Source organism: Pelodiscus sinensis, chromosome 7, assembly GCF_052426305.1.
Source record: "Pelodiscus sinensis isolate ZL-2025 chromosome 7, ASM5242630v1, whole genome shotgun sequence".
NCBI lineage: Eukaryota > Metazoa > Chordata > Testudines > Trionychidae > Pelodiscus > Pelodiscus sinensis.
The window spans coordinates 66,513,226-66,533,518 of record NC_143058.1 but is presented as its reverse complement, the minus strand read 5'-3'; the positions used below and the strand labels follow the sequence as shown (position 1 = coordinate 66,533,518).

Genomic DNA, 20,293 nt, shown 5'->3' with positions numbered 1-20,293 from the left:
TGCCCGATCTTCCCCCTTGCACGAAGAATGGTGCGCACGGTGCCCGATCTTCCCCCTTGCACGAAGAATGGTGCGCACGGTGCCCGATCCTCCCCCTTGCACGTAGAATCGTGCACCCGCCTCCCTCCCAGAGAGGCGAGCCGGGCTCCAGCGGGGCGGGGGATGTACCCGCCCCTTCCCCCCCGCCCCCGTGCACGTGGGCTCCGTGCCGCCCGCTCCGCCCCGCAGCCGCGCCAGTGGCCGCCGCCGGCCCCGCCCTCGCGTGACATCAGCGCGGCTCCCCGGGCGGGGCCGATTCGGATCGAGCTGCGGGCCGGTGTGAACGGGACGCGCGCCGCTCCGGAGTCAGGGCGGCGGCTGGGCTGTAAGTGGGGCGACTCTTGGCGCGGCTGGGCTGCTGATGGCGCTACCCGGGACTGAAGTGGCTGGAGCCTGGGCTGTAAACGGGCCGGCGTGGGAGCGTTGCTTTGTGCACCCCCGCCGTGTGCACCCGGCCGGCTGGAGCGGGGTCCGGCGCCGCTTTGGGACGCTGGCCCTGTGCGCGGGGGCGCGGTGTCACTGAACCCCCCCCCCTGGCCCAGCTGAGCATCTGCCGGGGCCCTGAAGCAGAGCCCCCCGAATTTCCCCAGCACCCCCCAGTCTTGTGCACTATGGTGCCATGCAGCCCGCCTCATCCCTCACCGGCCCTGACCCCCGTAAATTCGAACCCCCCCCTAATTTCAGTTCCTGGGGGGCTACTGGGTAGTTCCCAAAGGCAGCTGGCTTCGGCGGGGCGACCTTGCGCGGGGGGGCTCTTGAATGCTCAGCTTGGTTTGGTGGGTCACAGCCCGCGTGGTGTACCCCCCCCCCCCCCCCCCCCCGCGCACACAAGTCGTGCGGCAAAACACCGATCCCATGTCCGGTTGCGTGGTAATGAATGGAAACCCGAGCTACCAGGCTGTTCCTGAGGCGCTTCAGTTTGGCCCAAGGAAGCACAGGTTGTCAGCTGCCTCCAGAGCATTCCTGTGCTCTCCTCGCCCACCGAAGCTCATCCGACTGGGTATCTGTTGCTCTGTAAGGTGCCACAGGGCTGCTGCTTGTTGTCAAACTTACAGACTCCCACAGCTGCCCTGCTGAGTCTAAACAGGTTAGTTGGCAGGTAGGGAACAGGGGTTTCTCATCCTTTGCATTTGGCTGGAGCTAAGTTGCAGTAGGTGTACTGGAATCATCACATCCCATCTCCATTGCTTGCCGACACCACACAAGTGCTGCATGTCTCATCTTCTCAGTTAATGTGATGACAGCAGCTGTTGAGAAACTTCATTCTGCTACACTTGTGCCCTGCGTAAAGGGGGAAGCGCTGTCTGCTAGTTCTCCAGCACGCTCGGGCAGTCAGTCCTTCTCAGGCTTTGGTGCGTGGTCTGTCAGAAACTTAGCTTAGTTGTCTAAGAGGACGGCAATGAAGATATGTTGTTGAATGAGGAGAGTTCCGTGTGGTGAGCCCCGTAGTGCTCATCTCCACGTGCCTAGCCACTTGTAGCTAAGGGTGCTGAACACTCCCACCGGAGAGAGGGCGTGGCAGTGGTGCCCTGGCCGAGGCCTGGCTTGCCTGTTTATACTGGAAGGTGGTTGGAGCAGGCACCCACAGTGCCTGTTGCTCCCTCGTGCAGTGGAGTTTTGAGGTGCTGCAGCTAGACCAACAGCAGTGAAAAGCTGGCCTGTAGTGAAGGTCCTAAAACGGCCCAGGTTATTTCTGCCCTTTGCCTCTCTGAACAGACAACACAAGTCCATCCGATAGAGTCTGGCTCTTAAAAATTGGCCCTGTGCTCCCCACGATAGTCCATCCGCTAAACCCAACTGCCGGTCAAGACTGAACTTGCTGTGACTGAGCTTGCTGGCTACTTCGGCTCTGGGCTTTGGGCAGGGGTGGCTAGGATGCACCATGGTGAGACAGGAGGCTTTGGTGGTTCTGTATCTAGCAGCCAGGCCAGTATTAGCTGCTTTGCAGATAAGTAAAGTAGACACCAGGCCTGTACCAGAGCCCGCCTGAGTCAGCTGAAATTCTTAACTCGCTTCCTAATTACGGACCTGAACCAACAAACCTCCCTGGACAGAATGGGCTGCAGTAATGTGGCTGTGGGGCTCTTTATTCCTATTTCTTAGACCGGGGTGGGGAACCTTTCTTGGGTTGGGGGCCACAGACCCACAGAAAAATCAGTGGGGGGCACACAATGGAGAGAGATCCTCCCCTCGCGCTCCAGAGCCTTGGGGAGGGCACCAAGGCTAGTAGATTCTGTGTGCTCTGTCCCCACAGGAGGAAGGTGGAAGGATGGGGGGAGGAGGGGCGGAGCATTCGCGCAGGCTTCCCAATGCTAGAAGGGGAGCCCCAAGACTCAGGAGGCCAGATCCAGGCAAACTGGGGGTCACAGGTTCCTTACTCCTGTCTTAGAGACTCTTATTAACACTTAAATATGGTACATGCCCTTTGCCATCTGACCCACGTCATTGGAGCTGTTCTGCTTCTGTCTGAGTTCTTCACAGACTCTGACCATCCCGTGGATGACCACGGTAGTGCGGGATGGGCAGGGATGACTCTTCCCCTAACAAAGGGTATGTCTACACTACCCCGCTAGTTCGAACTAGCGGGGTAATGTAGGCATACCGCACTTGCAAATGAAGCCCGGGATTTGAATTTCCTGGGCTTTATTTGCATAAGCCGGGCGCCGCCATTTTTAAATCCCGGCTAGTTCGAACCCTGTGCCGCGCGGCTACACGCGGCCCGGAGTAGCTAGTTCGGATTAGGTTTCCTAATCCGAACTAGCTGTACTCCTCATTCCACGAGGAATACAGCTAGTTCGGATTAGGAAGCCTAATCCGAACTAGCTACTCCGTGCCGCGTGTAGCCGCGCGGCACAGGGTTCGAACTAGCCGGGATTTAAAAATGGCGGCGCTCAGCTTATGCAAATGAAGCCCAGGACATTCAAATCCCGGGCTTCATTTGCAAGTGCGGTATGCCTACATTACCCTCCTAGTTCGAATTAGGAGGGTAGTGTAGACATACCCAAAGAAGGAGTTTGTATAAGGCCACACAGGTTGTGGTGCTCCCGGTACTGGCACACAGAGCTCAATTTTCCGCGTGACACAGTGAGCCTGTCTGCGTTGGCTTGGCTGTTGCTGTTTCTGTGTGGCAGGGTGTTGTGGTGTGTGGTAGTGTGTGAACAACACTCCTGGCGTTGCTTGAAATAAAACTTGCTTGCTAAAAGCGCCAGCAAAATGAGAGCCCAGCTCTGCAGAAGTCTGGCACGTTTCCTCCTCCTTTCCTCCAGAAGAACAGAACTACCCTGGAATCCAACCCCCCAGCCGAAGGCTGGGAGACTAGGTTGCCCGGTGAAACTGAAACTCTGGTCTAGGGGATGGGCCTTGCACAATCCCTGAAGGGTGATCACACACAGGTTCTGTCTGAGGGAGTTGCTGCCAGCAGGCTGAGGCGTACCTGTTGTGGGTTATAATCATCTGCTAAAATAAACATCTTTCCAGAGCGCCAATCTGAAAGATACAAGTCAGTGTTTATCTCTTGCCCTGGGCTGCAGCGGCTGGACTGTTGCTTAGATTTCAGAGATTTCATTTTCTCCTTCGCCCTTTTGGTTTGCATTGTGACCATTAGGTCATGCGTGTTGAGGTGAGAACACACCCTTCTGGCATAATGCAGGCTTTGCCTTGTGATTGTATTTGTCGTTCTTTGCCCAGGCCTGGTACCCATCTGTGCAGCTTGCACTGCTGCTGTGAATCCAGTCCTGTGCATGAGACCCAAGTCCTCTGGATGCTTGAATCCAAGTGGGGGAGCAGCCGCTTGGCTGAAATCCTGGTCTTGCTGAAGTAAATGGCAAACCAGTCCTTGGTTGCTCAGGGTCAGGATTTGGCCCGGTGGGACTGCTTGCTTGCTTGCAGCTGCGTGTGTCCGAGGATCTCGCTTGAGGGTTTGCAGGGCCACGTCCATTGGTGTGAGCTACACTCGCTCTGACGTCCATGAGGCTGGGCTAGTTGAAAGACCGGCCCGAGTTGGAGTCCTCTCTCTGAGGGATGCTGGAGGCTGCATTGTCTTCCCAAAGACACTTGGCTCCCAGCTAAACTACTTGGGAGGCAAACCAGTGTCTTGGCTCCTTGGTAAGCTGGACGGTAGCAGCGGTGTTCACCTCACCCAGCTTGTCTCCATAATCTCTCCATGTGCCACTACAGCTCCGGCATCCCGGAGAGGGTTTAATTTGGGGAATGTTTGGTTGTTGCTAGCTTTAAAATCTTTTTTGTTTGTAGCGCCCCCACAGCTCCCATTGGCCGGGAACATGAAAGCATGGCCAGTGGGAGTTGGGGGGGTGGTGCCTGCAAATCAGGGTAGCACGAGGAGACCCCCTGCACCACCTCCCCCTGGGGCCATAGCAGTGTGCAGCCGCTTCCAGGAATGGTGCAGGGCCAGGACAGGGGGAGCCTGCCTTAGCACTACTGAGCTGCCGGACGGTTAGCCCTGATCTCCCTTTTGGCTGCAAGGGCTTCCAGGAGATGGAGCCCAATGCCAGGAGACTCCCGGCTGGTTTTCCTCTCCACTTTTTCCATCCATGTGCAGACTGAATTTTGTTGTGAATTTTCTTATCGAGGTAATGGGAAGATGTGCACCACCAATGGGAACAAAACCCCACAGAGAATGCATTTTTTTTTATCATTACTCCAGCCAGGACAGGGTAGTGTGTTCTAAACAATGGATAAGAATTAGCTGAATGACCAAAACTATGAAGGGTGAGATGAGGAGTTTAAAAAGAGCAGAGTTACTTGAGACCTTAGGTGGAAGAATAATGACGTTCAGTTGACATGTAGCTTGCTGATTGCAGAGCGATCAGATTCCAACACTTGTGTTTTCAGGAAAGAAGAAAGAGAAAGCAGGAAGAAGAGGACAGAGCTGGCTACCCGAGATTCCTCTGGGTACCAGCCAGTCTGGTGAGGTGAGTAGATGTTTTGCAATTCTGTCCCATCAGCTGAAGATGGAGGGGGTAGTGGATGGTACGGGGAGTGCGAGTGTGTGGGAGCCACTGACACAGCCTGGGATTTTTCAAGAAGAGCTTGGTTAGGATGCACCTTTAAAACATTGGTGTTTAACTTTTTCTGTGCCAGGATCTAGCCGTAGGGGATGAATGGGAGAGGGGAGGGGCCCTTTGCTGTAGATCGCTCACAGCTGTGCAGATGATTAGAAAATGAGGATGCACAGCTGCAGACCTCAAAGCACTCTACAAAAGAGTTCAGAATCACTATCCCCACTTACAAATGGGGATACTGAGGCACACAGAGAAGCTGTGATTTGCTTGGCATCACTCAGCTGGCCAATAGCAGAGGTGAGTCTTGGAAGGTCTCCCAAGTGCTATAAGCACACAGCCTCTGACTGGTTCAAGGAGAAGTCTAGCCTTGCTGTTAGCGGCATAATCTTCTTGCTCACAAGGTGCAGGGAGTGATTTGTTCCTGTCTCGTGGCTTTCTGTAACCAGAGAGGTGTACGTATTGGAACACGTTGCTGTTACTTTCCATCAAATGCAAATCAGGATAGTACATGATGGAGTAATTACACTCAGTCCTTCACTCAGGGCTCAACAAAGTAATTATATTTTCCGTTCAGCAGAAATGGGTTTGTGAAACAGAGCATTTATGAACCTGCTGGGATTATTCTGATGAGACCGTTTAATCTAATTCTTTAATAATAGCATATTCTGTTTAAATGCATTTCTTTTTTTAAATAACAAGAAGCTTTTCATTAGTTGCACGGTAGCGTGTAAGCCTTTCTGTGCGGAGGCAATTGGTTTATGCATTGAGGATCATTGGCGGTCAGGAAAAATAAGAACAAACGTGTATCTAAAAAAAGAGCATATTCATAGGGTTTTTTTCCCCCAAGCAGGTGTTGCAAGTTGCGTGGCATTCAGACTTGGGAGGAAGGCTAGGAGTTCTGAAAGGTAGATGCCTTTGAAATAAACAGAACCTCCCCTCCCCAACCCTGTGTGCTGTTACTGGCTCCCTCCTTTCTCTCTCCCCGAGGCTTTCTGCCTGCGCTTTGCAAACAGCCGGTCCGCTGGATACGGAGCTACCTCCAGGCAGAGCCTTGCAGCACTTTATTGCTAAGGGGATCCTGCCCAGCAGCATCGAGGAGAGAGCTTGGAGGGGGGGTGGTTCTTGAATAAACACTGGAAGGTTGGGCAAGTGCTTCAGAACCCTGGCCCATCTAGACAGTGGCAGGAGACGCTCTTTGCTTGTGGTTCTCTATCCACAGTGATAGGAGGGTACAAATGCTTGCCTGCCGCTGCAGCTCATAGGTGAATGGATGATCCAGGTCCCGCTCTGTGTCCAGTCCACAGAGGCAGTGTTGACGCTGGCGTGTTTTGTTGCCAGAAACTGCCTTTTGTTGACTAAACAGTAAGAGCGTTTACACCGCAGTGCAATTTTTGTTGGGAAAAATACCCAGTTTTGGCGAGACACTTCCACCTCTGTGAGAGATGTTTGTCTTTTCCCCTCTCTCTATTGTCAACAAAGAACCAGTGTGGACTCTGCTGTTTTTGTCGAAGAACTGGCTTCCACCAGTCTTGCACAGTACCTGCCCTGATGGCTCTGCTCAGTGTTTGGTGATCTCTGCAGGCATGTGCCCCTCCCTTTTCACAGCTCTGGGGTGTCTGACAGCTGAGTGAGCTGCTCCATTCAGGGAACAAATCATTGGAGTGCTCCTGTTCTGCCCTGCTAGGAACCCAGCGGCAGGCAGGCTGCTGCTGTAGGGGGAGGCTGGAGACCTTCCTTTTCATTTTTGGCTGTGCTGTTTTGACCTTCCTGAGCATGGAGAGCTCACAGAACTCTGAGGGAATCCCACGAAATGCAGGGACCAGCTCTGCCTTCCCACAACACCACACCGTGGGGTGCCTACCCACAATGCTTTGCTCTTTCTGTCGACAAGAGAGTGAGCCATGTGGCCATGAAATGTCGACAATGGGAGGCAGAAAAACCAGTTTGACTGATTTTCATTTTTGGCAACTTTTGCATGTCGATGACACTTTTGTGGCCAAACCTTCCCAAGGTAGCCACCGCCTATCACAGTTTCAACTCTAGGGATCCTTTTTCTTTCAGCTCAAACTGCATCAGCTCTTACAGCTCTGGAGATGCTCAGTTCAGTTCCTGGAATCTTGGCTCCAGTAGGGCCATCAGAGTGTCATTGTGGGGTAAACATTGGTTTCTTGGTGATGAACATGGGTGCTGGTTTAGAGCAGGAGGGTCCATCTCCACAGCCAACTTGTGGTTATTCCAGGAAAGGTGTCATTCACTGTAGCTTAGATCTGGTGGGCTTCTCAGTCTCATTCAGTTTCATTAGGGGACAGTCTGGATTCAACATCTTCCTATCGTCCCACCTCTTAACATAGTGACGTCCTTGGGGCCTTACTGATTGGCACCCACGAAGAGCCTGGCCCTGAGTAACACCATGTTGCCTGTGTGCTTTTGTAGGGGGACCTGGCACCAGGCAGAGTGAAATGTGGATGGTGCAAGTCTAGGTCACTTTACTGTGCAGCATTTCCCTTTGCAAAGTGTGTTTGTGTGGTTGCCACTAGCATTGTTTGTTGCATGGCAACTATATTTGAGGCAGAGTTACACACCAGATGTTAGTTTATTAATGGGGGAGAGGGTTGGGGCAGGTGAGAAGGGCTGTGGAACAGACGTGCACATATCACAAGCATGTGACTGGCTGATGTTTATATTACAGTACTGCACAGTCATGGTCAGAATCTCTATTGTATGAGGTCTGTACGTGCAATGGGAGAGACCGCCCCTGCCCTGAAAAGTGGGCAGTCAGCATAGCCCATGGAGACAATGGATGGGTAGGGACACGATACACAGAAGGGTCAAGTGGCTTATCTAAAGTCTCACAAGAGCAATGGAAGAACCAGAATCCAAATTCAAGTGTTCTGGCTTGACAGCCCACTGCTCTCTCCAATAGGCCATGCTTCCCCCCACATTGAGCCTGTATGAATGTTTGGCATTGCCCCCGCACAACTTAGAGATACTTGAACAGTAAGTGGGTGATCGATCAGTTGGTAACAGTGTCTGCCTGTTACCAAGCATATGTCCAATGAGATTTCTTTAAATTACAAACAGCGTTTTGTTTTGCTCCATTATGAGCGTCTGTATTTATGAAGAGCAGATGTTGTTGCCTGGTTTTACCCGCAGGGACTGGCATTTCTAGTTACCACTTTCTCACAGCATGTGAGCAAAGCATGACTACAACAGCTGTATTAACCCCGCCCATACCTCAGCATTCAGGCCCTGGGGCATCATTGTGCGGGGAAAGTAGCATTTGTAATCCATGGAAGGGATGAAGAACATGGTCATGGGAGCTGATGCGAGACTCTTCCCCTACCAAATCCCCCTAGATGTTCTGGTTCTGGGTGTCTCTTGTAGCATTCACCACTAAGGGCATGAATCTCATGTATGTACCTGCCGTACCCAGGGGGTTCATATATTGACACAAATGACATTCCTGTGTCTAGTTAACAAGCTGCGTACCTCTCAGAAATACAAATTACCGCCCTTGCTCTGAGGCAATAAATAATCGACATAAGTGCCTTTCGGGGGGTGGAAATGGCTTCTTTTGCTAGGGCTAGTAGATGATTTGAAATACATTTTTCCTTTAATATTTTGCCCATCTCCCATTTTCTCTGTAAGTGCCCTTCTTCCCTTGCCTGAATGCCTGGCTTTCCAGATACAAGGTGGGAGATTTGTTCTCAGCAGCGTAGACAGCCGAACTCGCCGGAAGTGGGGTTTTTCCTTGCTTGTGTTGCGCCTTGGCATTTCACCAAGGAGTCTGACAATGCTGCAGCCTTTGGGCCCTCCGGCAGTAGGCAAAGCCAGCCTGGCCTATTTGAGCCTGTTTCATTGAGGGGAGACTTTGGGGGTACACTCGTTGGGGTAACCTTGGTATCTTCAGAGTGTCCTGAGACTGTTAACTTCCATCTGTGGGCACCAAGGAGAACTCATTGGCTCTCTCCCCAGCTGGCCAGCCTGAGCAGCACTGATCCTAGCATGGGACTTAAAACTCACTACCCTTTGGTGCTACCTATCCAGACCTGCTCCCACAAAGCATGCCCACCACCAAGCCTGCGCTAAAGGTTGAATTAAGATACGCAACTCCAGCTATGGTCGTTACATTCTACATCTCTGAAAAAATTTAGGAGAAGTATCTGTGTGACTGGAAGGGGGGTTAGCTGGATTCTATTGGGAAATGGTTTTCGGCCTTAGCTTTTGCGGTGATGCTTTCTTGTGACATGATTGAGGATGGAGGCTGTTGAAGAGGCATTAAGGTGGTGGTTGTATAGAATGATTTTTGGTGCTGGGTGTTCATCACTTACCACTGGGCAGCCAGTGAATTGGTAAGGTCCCTAGAGTGGCTTTATTGTTTAAAGAAATCAGCTTGGGATCCAGTGCTAAGACGTCTAAGCTCGTTTTCGAGGTTATTTCAAATTTTCTTTGTTGCACGTGATGCTGCTGTTCCTGAATCCTGATGAACATACTGCTTGAGCACAACTGGCCAAAAGGAAAAATGTGTTTCAGGGGTGGCAGATAAATAGGGAGGGTGAGTGAATATCTTTTGTTGGATTGACTTCTGTTGGGGAAAGAGAGCAGCTTTCCTCGTCTGCAGATCTGGGCAAATATAGTTATGTATTGCTGTTGTCTTTCATGTGATTCCGACAGGTGGGTACAGATGGCTGATGAGAAAATAAAGTTATTAGCTATATTGTCTATATATTTTCAAAATACAGGTTTGAGGCTTAGTTATTTTCCTGTCTGTATACGTGTGTAACTTTTCTAGTTTCTGTAGGCACTTGTGTGGATTTTAAGGCCAGTGATATCGGCCCATTAGAAACCATCTTAAAGTCCAAATGAAACTTGCAGTAGGAGAATTCTCTGGGCGACATAATTTCCTTCAGCCTTTTAAAAATGATTTCCTTTTCTTCCTCTCTCCGATTTCAGGCCACCGTTGCTCTATTGAATATAAATCTGGGTATGCTTCAGAGTGTTGTGGGGTTGGGGTTTTGTGTTTTTGTTTGTTTTTTTGGGGATCGGGCATCTTTACCACAAAATTAAACCATATGTTCTAGCTGATTCAAAATATTTTCAGATAGCAAGCATTTCCAGTTACAGTGCTATGCATTCATTACGTTGGGTTGGTTCCCTTCAGTAATGTCATGTAGTCTGCCTGCATATTGCAGAGTGTAAATCTGCCAGATCACTGCTTGTACTTGGTCAGGTTCTCCGCCTAGTCAAATTGGTTTGGCTCAAAACAAGATCCAAGAGGCCTTGATGGGGGGAGACGTTTGGAAGGCAGTGGTTGTGTGGCCTTCAATGAAGAGCTGTGGCAGTCTCTGCATAGATAGGATTTATTAGGTAATAACGTTGGTGCTGTCACTTGACTGACACAGCAAACATCTTTGTTCATGGCTCGTTCAGCTGGAAGGCAATTCAGAAAACATTTAAGATTTGCTACGCTAGTATTTTTAGTCACGCGAAGGCCTCTTCAGTGGAGCGATGCAATTCTTCTAGTTCACCTACTTCACTCTCTTCTCTGAGCAAGTCCCACAGACTTTAGCCAGTTTATGATTAGGTTTAATTTTTGATATTGTTACTGAAATGGGCATTGTCTCTGTATCGCTCATCCCTGCCACCAGAACAGGATGTGTTCAGCCAGTGCTCTTAAGAGTCCCATGCTGGGCAGTTGACAGCATGAGGGACCTCCTAGGTTGAAAATGCAATATTTGAAGAGAGCTCAGCTTTTATTTATAAACTTCAGGATCCTTTAATACCCATGCTGGTTGGTTGCTTAATGTTGTAAGATCATCCTTTCAGACTCTAATGCAAAATCAGTTTCAAGGTTTTGCTGCCACGTGTAAAAATCAATGCTTTTCTTTCAAGTTCTTTTTTATCCAGGCTTATTTTAAAGGAAAAAAGTCTCAAATAAGACAGTCTGTGAAGGTCCAATCTTACTATAATTGAAACTACCTAATAAAAAATAAACAGAGTGCATCTCTCTTTAGAAAATAACTAAAGTATGAATAGAAAAGTTGATTAAAATCCAGTGACTTTAAATTGAGGGCTTCCACTTGGTGACTTAAATTGCCTGGATTTATCATTGCTGGATTTAAAAGGCTGTAGTTACGTTTTGGGTGTAGATCTCAATTGAAGTGATCAACCATCATGCAGTGGTTCTCATATTCTTGTCTTCGAATTTGTGGTAATTTTTGTTGCTGTTTCCGAATATACCTTGAGAAACAGGACTGAGGAAACTCACTGCTAGGTGCTGTGGCATGAAGTCTGTTGTGCTGTTATGCTGAATTTTGGTGGTTTGGAGTGGCTGGATATTTGCAAGTTAGCCAAGCACATCAAAACAGTATTTCAATTATGAGCCCTGTGTTAATGGGGGAAGTTAAAGTTTAACATTTGCACTGTTCTGTGGTTCACAGAAAGCAGGGGTGAAGAACTGCAGGCCTGGGGGCCGGATGTGGCCCCTGAGGCTCAGGGCTGCCCCACCTAGCATTGGGGAGCCTGCGCCTACCGTGGGACTGGAGCAGACAGAATCTACTATCTTGGGCCCCATTAGGCTCTGGTGTGCAGGGGAATGTGAGGAGTGTCTTTCTCCTTCTCAGTCAGGGGCCATGTCAATGAGGTTAGTTTTTTTGGAGGCTTCTCCTTTGTGCACAGCCCTTGACTGATTTTTTTTTTCTGTGGGTCAGCAGCCCCCAACCCAAAAAAGATTTCCCTCCTCTCCCCCGACATAAAGCCAGGAGAAGGCTGTGAACTAGCTCCTGTGGATGGAGAATTCCAAGAGCTGTAATTAAAATCAAATTTCATTCCTGCGATTGCTCCCACTTCTAAACATCAGCAACTAGCTTGAGGGAAAACCAGGCAGAAGTCAGCCCTGCCAAAACTCTTCCTCACATTCATGGCATTTCCTCGCTTTCTCTTTCCTCTCACCACCCTCTTTCCCCAGTCAAGAGCATCCTGACTGCAGCGTTTAAAAATAGCCCTCCGGTCAGTTGTACCGAGGGTGGGAACCGCCTTTGCAATGAATGCGCAGGGTTCTCTGGCTGCAAGTGTGGGTCGGCTCTGAACTGTGGAAGCTAGCGAGGCGTTCTCCTTACCTCCGGCCATAAAAACCCAATAAGTTGCCTTCTCACAATCCCCAATTTTCTGTGCGTGGTGTCACTGGCGGAAGTCAAGCTGGAAGCTAACTAGAAGTGCGATGGGACAGGCACTGTCTGGAGGCGCTCCTCTGTTTTCTGTTTGCTGGAGCTTCTTCTGGTCCAGAAGGGCTGGGCCTCTTCCTGTTTGGCCGTGTTTAGAATGTGCCCTTCCCTGGTGACGTGCGTGTCTTGGGCAGGGGGTGAGTCGGAGTAGGCTGATCTTTCTGTGTCCAAAGGGAAAATCTTCTACCGGTCTCCTTAAGGTCCCTACCTTCAAGCCTTCAGAGCCTGCCTCCATTGCCCTCCAACCAGCTAGACAAGCACTTGTGAGCATCTGGCCTCTCCTCCCACTGGCTGTGACTGGGCATGTGGTGTGTGATAAATCTAGACCGAGCCCACTGTCAGTATATTCTGGCCCTTGAAATCGACTGTACTGTAAACAAGTCGGCAGCTTTCCAGTGGAAACCCTGAACTCCCTCCAAGTGTGCATTGTCAGCCAGTTGAGTAATAACTGCACAGCCGCACTACCAGCCTCTGCCCAGAATAGTTGCGATTGATATGTTAACCGTGTCCGCCTGCTGTGGGAGTGACTGACCTGAACTCTGGCTTTGCTAAGCAGCGCTGGCGGTGCCTTGTCGAACGCCCTGTCGGTACCTCGCCCTGCCGGCCTCTGAAACTGACCAGCTCCAAAGTCGCCCGCGCCATCCGTGTCTCAGCCAGAAATCAGTGGGTGCCTGGGTTTTCCTCCAGGGGCTGGTGCGACGCTGGGAGGAGGAGGTTTGGCTCCTGGGGAGAGAGGAACTTTACATGTCGCTTGCAACGGTGGGAGTGGAATGGTACTTTCTATACATGCAGTGTCGGTGCAATGAAAGGGACGTGGCCTTCGCATCTTACCTCCATCCCCACCTGCGGACAGTTCCAAGGGGGGCTGGAATGTCTGGGGGGGTCACTTTGTCCAGGGAGAGCTGCACTTGGTATCCTGCCAGGTAGGAAGAGAACGTCAGTGTGGAAAAATGGACCGAGGCGTTAGAAGGGTCGCCTCTTCCTGCTTACGGGAGGAGCCCTTCTCCCGGCAAGGGGGCTGAATGTGCTCTTGGTTAGCTGAGCTAAGTATTTAATTATAGACTGTCAGCTCGTTGGGGCAGAGTGTGTCTCGGACTGTTTCTGCAGCAAGCGGGGTGGTGGGGCGGGGTGAGTTCTGTGCACCAAAGGCACTGCTGTAATGTGGAGGGTAAATAGATGAGAGTTCAAAAAACCTTCAGCTATGGACTGCCAGGAGGCTGTTTGAAAAGACCTGTGTGTGTGTGTGTGTGTGTGTGTGTGTGTGTGTGTGTGTGTGTGTGTGTGTGTGTGTGTGTGTGTGTGTGTGTGTGTGTGTGTGTGTGTGTGTTGGGGAGGTGTCACGACTAAGGTCTTAGGGCAGCCCCTGGCTCAAACCTCCCCCCACTCTGTTGGTACGGTGCTCAAGCACAGCCACTCCCCTGGAGGTCAAAACTTCACCCAGTGGGCATCTGGGAGCCCCACTGTGCTGTAAAAACAAGTATTTTGTCCATGCCAGCTAGTATTAGAGGTACAGCTCTTCTTACAGAGTCTCTGTTGTCATCAACCGGTCAGAGCTGTGTGGGTGTGGGAGAACCCATAGTAGGTGGTGTGCTTCTCAGGCCTTTTGTAGAGTTGTGGGGTGGTAATTAGCATAACTGCTAAGTGGTATTGGCATCAGTGGGGCTCAAAGCACTTAACAAAGCAGAAGCCTGTCTTATCTCCCATTTCACAGATGGGGAAACTGAGGCATGGGACAGGCACATGACTTTCCCAGCTGCAGAGTCAGGAATAGAGCCCCAGTTCCAGTCACGCAGTCTGCAGTGAGAGTCAGGTGTCTGAGTCAGTGTTTCAGGTGAGAACTCAAGACTTACTACTGCCAGCTTTTAATCGCACTGAGTTGTACATGCTCCTCAGATTGCAGACAGCTCCCACTCGGTTGGGGACAAAGTAAAGGTACAGCTTAATCTGAGTTAATGGTAGGGATGTTAAATATCGGTTAATTGAATAGTCGAGGAAGCTCATGAATTTTTATTGGTTAGTTGACTAGTCTATAGTCCCCGGGGGCGGGGCCAGCAGCCACTGTATTAGAGGCAGCAGTTCAGAGTGTCAGCTCTGCCTTGTGGACCAGCTCTGCCTTTAAAAAAACCAGCTCCCCTTGTGGACCAGCTGACTGTTGTCTAGTGCTGCTGCCTCTGATAAAGAGGCAGTAGCATGGATTGGCAGCAGGGTCTGAGCTCCTGGACCTGGCGCGAGCCGGAACTGATCCGGGCTGCCTGCCCACCTGGCTTCTAATACACTTTAAATGCAGAACTGCAGCAGGGGGAGGTTCTGGACACTGCGCAAGCAGAACTGAGCCGGGCTGCTGGACAACCTGCTAAAAAATTTATTGGCAAAAGCCGGGGGGGGGGGGGGGGGAATGCATGCAGTCTATAGCATTAACCGATAAGCTTTTACTTATTGGTAAATCGGTTAATCGACTGCTCTGTTACATCCCTAGTTAATGGGACGGAGTGCCCTTCCAAGTGGAAACGGTGTGGTAGCCAAACATCTGCTTTCAGCTCACCAGTGCTGGTGATTAGAACTCATGCTAAGGAGGTGCTGTCTGGGGAGGGGTGAAACTCCTGGCTTTTAAGTCTTCTGATGCATTTTAGTCCTTCATTTTTAGCACCTCTTATAATGGCAGAAGGAAAAAAAATCAGAGAAAATCCCTACCTAGCTGGAATGTCTTCTCTCCTCGCTATTGTCACTTAGCAAGATACATATGTATGAGCTCTCCAGGGTGTAAGTAGAACTGGGCTTGTGCGCACCCAGGAGACCTCTCTTGTGTACTCTTAGCTTCATCTCTAGGGGATCTCCAGATCACACCTTGCAGGACTCCATCTGATGCATTGGCTCCCATCTCTCTGGTCTCAATATGTTTGCTTCCCACCCTTGGGGAAAAAAGTGGGAGATGAGAGGGAATTAGAAAACAACCCTTTCTGTAGAGTAAATAAGAAGGGTTGTGTGTGTGTGTCATGGCTGCTTTGGCCAATGATCTTGCTACTCACTTAGTGCTGCAAACCTTGAGCCCCTGTTTAGCTACTGGCATATCATGGTAGGGAGTGACTCTCCTGGCCGGGGGGGCTGTTATCCTACTCGAATAACTTTGGGTGTCACTTCTCTCGAACGGGGCTGCTCTGTGTCCATCAAAACCAATTCTATGGGTGCGTCCCCATGAGCTCTCTTGGCTAATACATGGATGCAGGATTCCTCCTGGCTGAGGCCCAGGCTTTACAGCTGAAAGGGCTAGGAAGGGGGCTGTTCAGGCTTCCAGAAGGTCTCTTCCTGTCTCTGCCACTCCCTTTCCATTGGGCCTTGTGCAAGTCATTTGACTGCTTTGTGCTGCTGTGACATTGAGGCTAATGGCAATTGGGACAAATTACAACATGGCTTTACAAAAGGTAGATCGTGCCAAACCAACCTGATCTCCTTTTTTGAGAAAGTAACAGATTTTTTTTTAGATAAAGGAAATGCAGTGGATCTAATCTACCTCAACTTTAGTAAGGCATTTGATACAGAACCACATGAGGAATTATTGGTTAAATTGGAAAATATAGGGATTAATATGAAAGTTGAGAGGTGGATAAGCAACTAGTTAAAGGGGAGATTACAGCGGGTCATATTGAAAGGTGAACTGTCAGGTTGGAGGAAGGTTGCTAGCGGAGTTCCTCAGGGATCAGTTTTGGGGCCAATTTTATTTAATCTTTATATCACTGACCTTGGCACCAAAAATGGAAGTGTCCTGATAAAATTTGCGGATGACACAAAGTTGGGAGGTATTGCCAATTCAGAAAAGGATCGGGATATCATACAGGAAGATCTGGATGACCTTGTAAATTGGAGTGATAGCAATAGGATGAAATTTAATAGTGAGAAGTGTAAGGTTATACATTTAGGGATTAATAACAAGAATTTTAGTTACATCAGTTGGAAGTATCCCCAGCTTATAACGGAGGTGGAGAAGGACTTTGGAGTCCTGGTTGATTATAGGATGACTTTGAGCTGCCATTGTGACATGGCCGTGAAAAAGGGTCAGACTAGATGATCATAATGGTCCCTTCTGACTTTAAAGTCTATGACTGCTCTGTGCTGCTGTGTCCCTTCAGCCCCGTGTCTGTTTGGCTCATAAACTCTTTGGACCTGGGCCTGTCACTTTGTACCTCGCATAACACAGCCTCGCCTCTGGCTGCCGCCTGGAGGCGTAACCTAAACAACCGGTGCATGGTTTGATCTCTCAGGGGGAGAGCTTTGATTTTTGTCCAAGTGTAGGGCGCCTTGACTCCATGTCATGGGCACACCCTAGAGGCTTGTGGCATGAAGCCGAGAGCTCTGTGCTTGGACCCAGCGTGCACGCAGCTTGGGGAAGTTGTGCTGGCCAAAGCAGATGAAAAGGCACCTGGGGGGCTTTGTAGTTAGCTGCAGAGGGAAGCTGCAAAACAATCCCTTTTGGAATCTGAAAGGAGGGCCCAGCGTGGCTGTCTCTCTTGCAGACAGATGGCTGGCTCCCTGGGGGTGCCTGTTCCCCAAGGTGAGCAGAGGAGACAGCACCTGCCCCGCCACCCCGTGCATAGTTTCTGTGCGTTGTACCATCCAGCCATACAAAGGAAACGGGACTTTGGCAATGCACCAGCACCGCCTTCCCGTGGTTTTGTTTCGTACATGTTGGGAGCGAATCGCCGCTAATCTGTCACAACTCTGCTCCCAGTGCCCCGCTGCCCATCAAAGGGGAATGGTGGGGAGTGGAGGAGGCTGGACTGGACATGAGCATCCTGGAGAGACACCCCTGGTCCGGATTCCCCACACAACATTTGGTGTTCAAGAAGCTTATTGCTTAAGATGGTTTTGTGGGGTGGGGAGTGAAGACCCCCCTGCCTTTCTGTATGGGGAAGAGGAGAGGCTGGCTCTCAACTTCGGGTGCCCAAACGAATGGAATTTAGGCTTGGAAAAATGCCCCAGGGTCCGTTAGCCTGTGGAGGCCTAATGTTGCACTTGCCGTGTGCCTGCGCGCAGCAGACGGGGCTGGCTCATCTGCCTGGGTCTGGGGATGGAGTCTGGAGAAGACCTGTCCCAACAAAGACCTGAGCCTGGACCTTCTAACCAGGCGTTTGTGAGTTGGTTCCTCTGAGACCTTCTGGAACTCTGATCCCGTAACTAACTCACTGCAGCCCCCGGACTTAGGCTGCTCCTGCTGGAGGGCACGTGCTGCGCCGGATACCTTGCCAGCTGCACGCAGGTAGTCCCTTAGAACAGTCCTGTTGGCTCAAGTGGAACCGTGCGGATTGGTACCAGCCGAGCGGCTGGCCTGCTTTCTTCTCACTCATGGGCCCTTCGCCCTGCTGCTGCCGCCAGGATCCAGCATTTAGGGTGGAGATTTGCATCTGGGACACCCAATTTCCATTTGCTATAACGGGCATTGGGAGACCACGTCCCTTGGGCAGGGACTTCAGAGCTGCTGTATATATTTTATTTTTGTTTACTTTTAAAAATCGTGCAGCTCACCATGGACTAGGGCCCAGGAAAACCATTTGGGGCATGTCCGTAGCCATTCAGCCCGGCATCGCGCAGGCCGATGGTGAGAAAAGAAGCAGCATGATGCCCTAGAGCAGGGGTCTCCAAACTACGGCCCGGGGGCCGGATGCGGCCCGCGAGGCCCTCTCATGCGGCCCGTGGAGACCTTTTTGGATTCAAAGGCAGAAGAAGTGAGATTGTTTCAAAACCCATTTGAAGCAGATGTGGCCAGTTGCCCAGACGAACTGCAGCTGGAAGTCATTGAGTTGCAAGCAAATGACCTCCTTAGGGACAAGTTCAAAATAGGACTGGTGGGTTTTTACCAGTTTTTGCCCAAGGAAGACTTTCCTAATGTCAAAACTTTTGCATCAAGGTACCTTTCAATCTTTGGAACAACATACCTGTGTGAACAAACATTTTCAAGAATGAAATACGTGAAGAACAATTTGAGAACAAACTTGTCCGATGATAATCTCAGGTCACTGTTGATGTTAGGGACAACAAATCTAAAGCCAGAAATGTCTGCTATTTTGGCATCCAGGAAACAATTTCACCATTCACACTAATACAGGTGTTCATGTGTAGTGTATCAATGTGTTATTAAATAATAACTGAATAAAATAATATTAAATAAATAATTAAAAACAACATCCATGTTTTGATTGTTTTTTATTTGGACCTCAAGTGTGTAGTCGGCCCCCGCACTGCTGTTTGATAGTTAATGCAGCCCTCGGGCTGAAAAGTTTGGAGACCCCTGCCCTAGAGCATTTATGCAGGCCTTATTTCCCCACCGCCCGTTGGCCTCTAGTGAGGCATGAGCCCCTGGCACATCTCCCCGGCACCCGTCCTGGTGCCTGCAGCAGGCCTGTGCCTGCGAGCTGAGCCCTTTCGATGGACAGCGCCAATAGCATTCTAGGGGCGCCAGCCTTGCCCAGCCAGCGGGGCACTGTGCAGCCTGATCAGGCTCTTCCTTTCAACTTCCCATGTGGCGCGATGCCAGGCTGGAGTAGCGGATTATGTGGGGTTGCTTCTGTTGCTGCTAGAGCTAGATGAGTGGCCTGCGGGAGACCCTCGCAATTTGTGGAATTGCTATTTGTAGTTTACTGATTTGCGGGTATCTCCCAGCCTGGCAAGCTCGCCACGGGGGCCGGGAACCGCGGCTCCCAGTATTCGCAAATTTTGCCATTCACAGTGCTGCCAGGAATGCATCCATTGCACATGGCAAGGGTTTCCTGTAGGCAAGAAGCCTCTTTGGGGAGAATTGGAGGGAGGTGATGCACCTAACATTTGCTCTTATGAAACTTTTCCTCTCAGCATTAAGTAGGAATAAAACTCTGAGATCTCCCAAGACTCATGGCGGGGGAAGGGGGGAAGAAGGTAGGCGGGAACCCCCCCCATTGTACTTCCACTGAAGTAAATTTGTGCGCTGACCTCAGTACGAGTTGGGTTGTCTTATAGGGTCTGGTTAGTCTGTTCCTTTTTAGCTTTCTCAGACAAGGCCCCAAGAAGCAAGTGCAGGGTGTGAGTAGTGGTGCTTGGGGACAAGGCCTGCTGCCTTTCTGCCAGTTGCCAGTGATCACCAGTGTGGACGTATCTTGCAGCCCTCTGCAGACTTTGGAGGAGTGACGTGAATGTCTTGCCTTGGCCAACCCCCATGCTCTTGGGTTAGTGCAGCATGAGAAGATCTACCCTGCCTGGTGGGTGTTGAAACCCGATGTGCTTGAACTCTGACCCGGTATTTTGGTCTGAGACACTTCTGGGCCAGACCAGTTGTGAGCATTGCATCTCCTGGGCACTTTGGCTCCTGCTGGGATTTTTGGCCTGTGTGGCTTGCAGTGGAGGGAGGATCAGCTGTGAAACCAGAAACAAATGTTGAGAAACCTAACATGCAGCAGCCCTTGATCAGGTCTTGCAGTAGGCTTGTGTGCGTGTAGAGGCGTTTCTCTCTGTCCCTGTTCATCTCCTGGTTCACGTTCAGCCTCCCTTTAGGGCGCTTGCTGAGTGGTCAGTCCTCGCCCTGTGAAGCTAGTCAAGATAGGAAGAGCCATGATGGATTTGCAGTGTCTGGAAAGGGTGGTGCACGCTGACCGCAGCACTGAGGGGTTTGGTTTTAAAGCTTTATTACTAAGGTAGTACCTGAAATGGTTGGGATATATGTGTTATGTTGATGATACACTTACGGGAAAAGGTCTCCTTACCAGCTGCAGTGCTTTGTACCTTTATAGTAGCAGAAGTTACTAATTGCTTCTCTGAATGCGCTAAATTCCCCATCTGGTTTTTAAATTAGAGACAGTGATTTATTTTCTGCAGAAAGGGGATTGCTGCTTTGAGATTAGGGTAAGCACCATGGAACATTAGGGTTCACTATGAAAGGGTTTGGCTTGTGATCCTAGAGTTCTTCTTTCCCTCAAATGAATAACACAGAAGAAAATGTGAAAAACACATTTCGGGGAAGATTTTTAAGTTCTTCATATTCTGCTTTAC

At 50.3% G+C, this 20,293-nt stretch overlaps 1 protein-coding gene across 6 annotated transcripts in view; it reads left to right on the top strand.

The window, feature by feature from the left end:
- The first annotated feature begins 219 nt into the window (after positions 1–219).
- The window catches only part of SH3BP4 (SH3 domain binding protein 4), a 74,241-nt gene continuing 54,167 nt past the window's right edge, over positions 220–20,293 (top strand). For 3 of the 6 annotated variants that reach the window (XM_089779979.1, XM_075934100.2, XM_075934102.2), the window contains exons 1-2: positions 220–364; positions 4,891–4,970. The gene's annotated coding sequence lies outside the window, so the exon portion shown is untranslated. Of the gene's footprint in view, positions 365–4,890; positions 4,971–12,322; positions 12,947–20,293 lie in introns of those variants that run through there. The other 3 variants (XM_075934101.2, XM_089779978.1, XM_075934103.2) reach the window with 3 other exon arrangements.